Genomic DNA, 9511 nt, shown 5'->3' on the forward strand with positions numbered 1-9511 from the left:
AAGATGAACCCAAAATCCCATGGCAAAGCACCCTGTTCTTATAGTTCCTTTTCTCTGTTGAAGTCTATGGATTTTGCTGTGTCAGTTTGTGACAGGTTACTTCTTAACTGGTGTTATCTTCTGATGTAAACATTCCAGTACACCTCCGAGAGGGTTATCCTATCCTGGTTCCGATTTAATCAATTGTCCTGTCTTTAGCTGTGCCAGCCTTCACCTCAGGGTCGTCAATTTGCCCTTCCTTCATCGTGGATGTGCATTGATGATTTTCTGGTGTCTTTACTCCTTTTTCCTTGACCATCTGGCTATAACAATGGCCTTCACACCTTATCTTTTCCTGATGTATACATTCCTCATTCACACAAACACTCTCTTTTTACAGGTTTCAGAGTAGCAGCCGTGTTAGTCTGTATTCGCCAAAAGAAAAGGAGTACTTGTGGCACCTTAGAGACTAACAAATTTATTAGAGCATAAGCTTTCGTGAGCTACAGCTCACTTCATCGGATGCATCCGATGAAGTGAGCTGTAGCTCACGAAAGCTTATGCTCTAATAAATTTGTTAGTCTTTAAGGTGCCACAAGTACTCTTTTTACAGAGACCTTTGAGAATACAAACAGTATCAGTTTATTTTGAATCTCCTTAACATAGACATAGTACAAGATCCTGTCTTTTACTTATTAAACCTTAAAACAAAGAAATGTATATTTAACTAGAGTGCCTAATTTGTAATACGTATAGGAAACCATAGCAGACATTATAACTTATCCTAAAATAAAAGGGTGACCATAATCAGTCATAAAGATTGTTCTGGTCTCTCCCTGCCTTAACATCAGTACAAACACTGGCAGTCTCAGATGCATTCCCACCAATGTCCCAGAGGGTCATTCCTTTCTGCTATTCAAAAAGGGTGGCTGGTAAAATGAAATCAAGACATACATTAGTACCTCTGTTCTTATAGTACAATTATAAAATCCTGTTTCTACACCTGCAGCTGACAAGGATTGCCAGCTAACTTCCACCAGACTGCCAAAGAAGCATCTGTTCTTTTTTTCCTTTTCTTTTCTTCTCTTTTTCTGATTTTTGTGTTTGTTTGTGTTTGGTTGAAGAAACTTACCTGACTAAACCAACTTTCTAACTAAGTTGAGCACATTTTGGTTGTAAAATGAGTAATATTCCGCCATCTCAGAAGAAAGTTGAGAAACAAAGTTGGTTTTGTAGTTTGCAATTTTTTCAACATACTTGGGCTAATAGAGAAGAAGATTAACATACTATTTGCAATTGAAAAGTAAGGCTGAGAGAGTTGAAAAGAACCCTAATATTAGACCTGGAATGCAGAGTTACATGTATACCTCAGAATAAACCAGTAATCACAATAGAAGCCACAGAAGTTCTTGTCATAGATAAGTCTCCCAGCACTGTAAAGCGATAATATCTGGCTTTATGACGCCTTTCCTAACCCCCCACATAATAGTGTTCAGGAATGGGCCAGGGTTGTGACCATGGGTAGGAAAGTGTAAGACTAGAGTTCACCAAACTCAGGTGATTCTGGCCCAGTGGAACAGCTGTCAGGGGACCATTCCAGCTGCTTAAGTTAGAGCAGTGCTGTTTTTGGTACTGTAATTCTCTTTGGCTAGAATATCTTGAGGCACATGAAAGAGCTTGGAGAGTTTGAATCATTTAGATTCTGATAGTTGTTTCCCTGATGTAAATCCAGAATTGATTTCAGTGACGTTACCACTGACTTACAGTGGGGTAATGGAGACCAGAATGTGGACGTACACATAATAGAGGATTAGAATGGGAACTGGATATCAGGAATAGCATCAATGATAGCAAATGTACGAATGCAAAGGTTAAACAGATGAAGAGTCAATTATTGCAAGCCACAGTCTCTGCTTTTAGAAATACTATTGGAAGATGTTCCAAGAGCTCAATGGTGGTTCCTCTGATATCATTTAGACAACTTGATGTGTTCTTATCTGCCATTAAGCCTCTCTGATATTCCAAGTGTATAAGTGTAGTGATATTTTTCTAATTCAACCAGTAGATACTTTGCATTGGGCAGAAAAAATGCCTGATCCATATGTCCTAGTAGATAGCTGGATTTGAATGTAGACAATTATATAAGATTTTATGATGGAAGGTGTCCTGGCTCATCAGCTAGTTGTCTGCTTTCTGGTCAGGAACATGCACACACAAATGCTTGAAGAGAATCAACATTTTTCCAGATCAGAGATAATTTAGCATAATATGATTCCTGATCTTGGCCCAAAGAGCAGACTGAATGTGATCACCACATACAAGATCAATGACATTATTAATCAAATGATTACAAGGCAGTTGGACTGAAAAGATGCATCTTTAGAACATTCAACTTATTGCAGTTCCCTGAGCAATTGGTTGTATCTTGCTAGTAAGCAAGTACATACGTACAAGTTTTTTTTTTTTCTTAATCTTTGGTTCCTAGGGTGTAATGATCTGGATAGCCCGATACCATCAAGTTCCAATTCGTGCATTCATTGTTGCTGTCCCACAGGTTGCATAAATTACAATATTTTTTAATCCATTAGATGGGACACTTTAGTAGAAATGACAAGAAAGAAATGTCCATAGTCAGGGAGAGGGAGATGGAGGAATGGCCCTCACCCTGAATGTAGAGAGTGAAGATATTGAACCTTAACAACCAAAGTCTATAACCATGATTTTAATCAGACAGGATCCTCTGCGTTAGGGGACTTACCAATCATTTTGTCCTCTCTCTGGGAGTTTAGGGCAGCCCTGCCTCTCTAATGAAATAACCATGAAGAAACTGTGCACATAAAACACAAGGAGTTTCCTGCCTCCTTTGAGGGTTTCTTCCCAATGTAGTAGAGAATCTGGCTCTCTGTGTATTTTCCTCTCTCCAGTTCCACAGTAGAATGAATTGAATTCAAGCTCACAATGCAGAAGCCATTTGGAACATTTGGTTTAAGTGCAATGCAATTTTATTTAAAAATATAAAATCACTTGCATTTATCAATTCTCAGTATTTTAAAAATAGAGGACATAATGCTATATTTGCTCAAGCAGATCATAGTGTTCTTAAAGTAACTGAAGAGTAGATAGGAGCACTGCTACATATGTCCAAATGAATCTTCAGAAAAGTTATTTTCTTCTTCCTTTCTCTTTCTGATAAGTCATTTTCAGCATTTAAGACTATATAGAAATAACGAGGACTTTTAAAAAGTGTAAGTTTGGTTTTATTTATCATTAAAAATGCCCACTGGATATATTTTATTGCAATTTATATTTTAGCCATGGACCCTGATACATGATTTACAATCCATACAAATATATATACAAAATATTCATTTGAAAATTTTCATGTCATGTCATGTCATTTCATTTCAATAAGAGTATTGTACAGTTTATAATTATTGTGAAATTTTTGCAAGAAAACAGTGGGTTAACATTTGCATTATTCAGCATCAAAATATAACAAGCAATACACATCTTCAGCATCACACCACATATGTCTGGTTAAACTATCTCCACAGAGTTAATCAATATTTATAAAATCAGCCTTTCCTGATTATTATGTCACATGACCCAACGTTACTTGGTAATGTAATTATAACGGTCAGAAATAAGGCTTCTGTGAGAATCTTGATTTTTGAATTTCCGGACTAGTGGATTTAAAATCTCAGATTTAAAATAGCATTCACATCATTTTTGCACTGAATAACGTAATTGCACGACAGTTCATTTTGCCAGTCACTTCAGAAACAGCACAAAGATGTACACATTTAAATATAACATTGAAATTAATTCTAATGGAAACTTTTATAGTTGTTCCAATATGACTCGAATAGTGTGGGCCAAATTCTCTTCCAGCCTAACGCTATTGACTTCAATGAAGTTTTGCCAGCAGAGCATTTGGCGTTATACCAGTATAACTGGGAATATATTGTTTGCAAATGATGCTTACAAATTTAACTATATTTACTTAATTTTAATATATAATTTTTGCACCCTAAAACAGGCAATTTGGCTCTACCTGATGACTACACACAATTGTTCTTAACATACGCCTCAGTTGTCCTGCTGAGGAAAAATATTTTACTAACTCATGCACAGCCAACCTCAAGATTCAATATGAAGGAAATATTTTACTGAACACATGAGGGCAGCAAAGGACTTTTGAAAACATTTGCAGAAGGCACTGTTATAAAACTCGCCTTTATTGGAAAAGTACATGTATCCCACAAAAAAGAAAAGGAGTACTTGTGACACCTTAGAGACTAACAACTTTATTTGAGCATAAGCTTTCGTGACCTACAGCTCACTTCATCGGATGCATTCGGTGGAAAATACAGTGGGGAGATTTATATACACACACAGAGAACATGCAACAATGGGTTTTATCATACACACTGTAAGGAGAAAAGAAAAGGAGTACTTGTGGCACTTTAGAGACTTTTTTATTAAACAAATTTATTTGAGCATAAGCTTTCCTGAGTTACAGCTCACTTATCACTTTTTTTTTTCACCAAATGCATCCGATGAAGTGAGCTGTAGCTCACGAAAGCTTATGCTCTAATAAATTTGTTAGTCTCTAAGGTGCCACAGGTACTCCTTTTCTTTTTATCACTTAAGATGAGCTATTACCAGCAGGAAGGGGGGGGGAAGGAGGAAAACCTTTTGTGGTGATAATCAAGGTGGGCCATTTCCAGCAGTTAACAACTGCTAACTGTTAACAGTTAAGAACGCACCCTCCACTGTTCCTCAGATGTTCTTGTTAACTGCTGGAAATGGCCCACCTTGATTATCACCACAAAAGGTTTTCCTCCTTCCCCCTCTCCTTCCTGCTGGTAATAGCTCATCTTAAGTGATCACTCTCCTTACAGTGTGTATGATAAAACCCATTGTTTCATGTTCTCTATGTGTGTATATAAATCTCCCCACTGTATTTTCCACCTAATGCATCGGATGAAGTGAGCTGTAGCTCATGAAAGCTTATGCTCAAATAAAATTGTTAGCCTCTAAAGTGCCACAAGTACTCCTTTTCTTTTTTGTGAATACAGACTTTAACACGGCTGCTACTCTGAAACATGTATCCCACACTAATTTACAATAAAAATTCTGTGTGGCAGATCAGGAGGAAACTGTGTTTCTGCTGGGTTTGCCCTCTGTGTATGCTAAACAGGTATGTCAGTTTATCTTGCTCATGGGGACAGAGAGACAGTGTTAATAATAATGCTTGTGCCCTTCTCCTATGACTCTCAGTACTATCTGGGAGAATGGAAGAACAACAAATAACAGAAGGTAGGGGACTGACTGACAAAGCAAAATACTGGTTTGTTGTTCTGCTTCACAAGGCTTTCTTTTTCCAGTCTGTTTTCCTTATAGATATAGATGGATACAAATATAACACCTAATTGTGTACTGAGTTACTCCAGTGTAAATCTGGATTTACTCCATTGAAATTAAAAGAATTTCACTAGTATAAGATCAGAATCAAACCCATAAAGAGGGATACATAATGGTCTTCTTTACGTGAGTTGGTATTAGGAAAACCATGAATTAATTACACAGATAATCCCAAACAAGCAGCATTAAAACCTTTTTACTGTACCATCTATTGTGTATTTTATGTCACAATATTTTACAGAAAAACTAGTTTAAGAAATATGTAAAATTCTATTTGGTTGGTTTTAGCATTTAATTGATCTTATTGGTGTTTTTCCATATCCTTTTACCTTCCTGGAAAGCCATGTCCTTTTCACTTCAGGGGTCCAGCTTCATATTACATTTTAGAAACCTGTAAAGCTGACGTTACATTTTTAAGGCTAATACCTTGCTATGAGCGAAGCACTGTGTCTGATTACAAAGGGGGAATGCCCAACTTCTTGATGATATAAAGTACCCACTTCTGTCTTGTCATGAACTTCAGAACAATGTTATTGTGGGCGGGAGGTGGGGAGAGAAGGGGGAAGAAGGGCAATTCCACATGAGCAGAGGGCAAAAAATAAATATTTTGTAGCCTATTGTCTTTTAAAATGCTGCTGTTTAGAAGATGGCCAGGGTTTTAAATAGTTTCAGCTAAGATTTGTTAATGGCCCGAGTGTGAGGAGGTCAAAGATAAGAATTATATACAGTTTTTACTTTATCATAGCAATTGACAGAGAAAGGTAGATTTACAAATTAATTCAGTAAGTTATGACTGAGATGACGAGATATGTTGTTAGAAGGTGTTAAACCCATAAGCAATAATGAGCTGTGTTAAATAGCAACTGGTTAAGGCACTTGGTGAGATAATTCAATTCTGATAGGGAGTTAAGCAGCAGTAACCAGGTCTATTAACTTTTATGAACCGCATTCCCATGGAAATAAGAAGTTAAAATAATGTGCAAAATTTGCCAAATAGCTTCTTTTTGTACTGTACCATTGGTAACCTTTCAGAAAGAGACATTTTATGTCCACCTGCAAACTCTCAAATGACATACCTGGAGGCAAACTGTGGCTTGGTCTACACTAGGAACTTATGTCAGTTTGACTGCGTCGCTCAGGGGTATGGACAGTTAGAATGACCTAATCCCCAGTGTAGACAGTGCTATGTTGACAGGAGAGCTTCTTCCTTCAGCATAGCTACTGCTGGTTGGGGAGGTGTAGTACCTATGCTGATGGGAGAAGCTCTTCCGTCAGTGTCGGTACTAACATCTTCACTAATCGCTACAGTGGTGCAGCTGCACTGTTGCAGCTGTAAAAAAGAAAAGGAGTACTTGTGGCACCTTAGAGACTAACAAATTTATTTGAGCATAAGCTTTCGTGAGCTACAGCTCACTTCATCGGATGCAGCTGTGCCACTGCAGCTGTCTAAGTGTAGACAAGCCCTGAACAATTTGTCCTAAGAAGACTTGTTGTAATGAGTTAGTAAGTGTAAGGGCTTGTCTACACTACAAAATTAAGTCGACCTAAGTTAGGTCGACATATAGCCACCACAGTAATTAAAGTGGCAGTTTACATCCACTCTCTGCTTCTTCTGGGGGTGGTGCACATCCTCACCAAAAGCGCTTCCACCGACTGAGGTGAGGCATTGTGGGACATTGGCAGCTGGAGCCTGGCAGTCCTGAGACTGATAGCCTCAGCTGTCAGCTCCGCTGTCAGCTCTGTTCTCAGGTGAGACCCCATCCCCCCACCCCTATGCTGACAGACCGAGCTGTCAGCTGGGTCCAGGGCTCACAGCTGCCCCCTCCCCGCCCCAAGTAGGGCTGTCAGCACCAGGGCGGGATGGGAGCAGCTGTGAACCCTGTGCGGAGCTGACAGCTAACTGGCAATGCATGTAATGCAGTGTCTACACAGACACTGCGTTGCCCTAAATAAATCGACCTAAATACTATGCCTCTTGCGGAGATGGAGTTATAAAGTCGACATAGTGGGCAATTTACTTTGGCAGGAGCACCATTGTAATGTAGATATTTACAGGTTGACATAAGTTGTCTTACATTTACCTAACTCTGTAATGTAAACCAGGCCTAATGCATTGCACGTTTTGAGAATATGCCCTATGCCAGTTACCAATGTAGTTGCACTGATACAAATCCTGAGTGTAGACAAGGTAAACCACAATCGCACTCCTGGGGTTAAATCCTGGGCTTGCTGAAGTCAGTGGGAGTTTTGCCATTGACTTAGATGTGGTCAGAATTTGATCCTGGACACTTACCCAATATCAAGCTCCATGATGTGAATCATGATTGAAGGCTGAGACTGGGACTTGTTCTCAGTGTAGACAAGACTAATAGGTATGTCTACACAGCAAAAAGAGACCTGGGGCAGCGAGTCTGAGTTTCAGGTCAACTGACTCGGGGTAGGGGCACACACATTGCAGGGCTAAAAATAGCAGTGTGGAAGTCCTTGCTTGGGCTGGATCCTGGGTAGGGTGACCAGGTGTCTAGTTTTAAACCAGAACACCTGGTCTAAAAGGGACCCTGGCGGCTCTGGTCAGCGCTGCTCACGGGGCCATTAAAAGTCCGGTTAGCAGTGCTTTGGAGCTAGGGCAGGCTAGTCCCTACGTGTCCTGGCTCTGTCCTGTCCAGGCCCCAGAAGTGGCCAGCAGCAGCTCCGAGGTGGGGTTGGGGGTGGGCCCAAAGCTCCACGTGCTGCCCCTGCCCTGAGCACCAGCTCTGCACTCCCATTGGCCAGGAAGCGCAGCCAGTGGGCTCTGTGGGGGCGGTTCCTGAGGGCGAGAGCTGCGCGCAGAGCTGCCTGCCATGCCTCCGCCTAGGAGCCAGGCTAAGAAGCCTGCCTTAGCCCCCCGCTATGCCACTGACTGGGAGACATGGAAGTAAGCCCACAACCCAACCTCGAGCCCCAACCCCATGTCCCAGCCCTGAGCCCCCTCAAACCTGGAGCCCCGTCCTGCACCCCTCATCCCCACCCTCAGATGGAGTCCTCATCCCCCCTGCATCCCAAACCTCTGCCCCAGCCCCAGCACAGAGCCCCTCCCACACCCTAAACTCCTCTGCTCCACCCCCCCAGACTGGAGCCCCTTCCTGCATCCCAAACCCCTCATCCCCGGACCCACCCCAGAGCCTGCACCCCAATCCCCTGCCCCATCTTAGAGCCCCATCCCATACCCTGGATTCCCCTGCCCCACCCCCCCCCAGCCTGGAGCTCCCTCCTGCACCCCAAACCCTTCATCCTTGACCCCACCCCAGAGCCTGAACCTCCAGACAGATCCCTCACCCACCCCACCCCCTTCCCCAGACCAAAGCCCCCTCCCACACCCTGAATCCCTAATTTCTGGCCCCAGCCCAAAGTCTGCCCTCTCACCCCCAAACCCCTACCCTAGCCCAGTGAAAGTGGGGGAGAGTGAGCCACCGAGGGAGGGGGAATGTAGTGAACATGGAGCAGGGCCTCGGGGAAGGTGTGGGGTGGGGCATGGCCTCAGGGAAGGGGTGGGGCTAGGCTGTTTGGTTTTGTACGATTAGAAAGTTGGCAACCCTAATTCTGGGTTCTGAAACCTGGTGAGGGGGGGAGCATCTCAACCCCAGGCTCCAGCCTAAGCCTGAATGTCTGTTATGCGATTTTTAGCCCCACAACTCAAGTCTTGAGAGCCTGAGTCTGTTGACCTAGACTCCGACTTGCTGCTGCAAGGTTGTTGGGTTTTTTTTTTTTTTTTCCTCTACTTCAGTTCTACATTGTGTATGGTAATTGCAGTTGAACTACTATATTAGACATGTTTCTTCTAAATGTTCTCGTTAGAAATTACTGGTTTCAGTGAGCGTTTCTTGTAGTGTGTCTAATTAAACACAATTATAAAAAACGAACTCTAGACATCTGACTTAAATGTGGGAAATTCTTAGTTAAGGCTTCTTATCCCAAACTTAACCCATACCATTGTGCTTGGGTAGCACTGTGCTTTGAGAATAAGTTGAGAACATGCGTGCCATCCATGCAATAATACTGTACTGTATTTTAACGTAGGGTGGATTTTTTGTTTGTTTTGTCTGTTTTAATATCTTTCAGGGTTAGC

This window comes from Dermochelys coriacea, chromosome 4, assembly GCF_009764565.3.
Source record: "Dermochelys coriacea isolate rDerCor1 chromosome 4, rDerCor1.pri.v4, whole genome shotgun sequence".
NCBI classification, from domain to species: Eukaryota; Metazoa; Chordata; order Testudines; family Dermochelyidae; genus Dermochelys; species Dermochelys coriacea.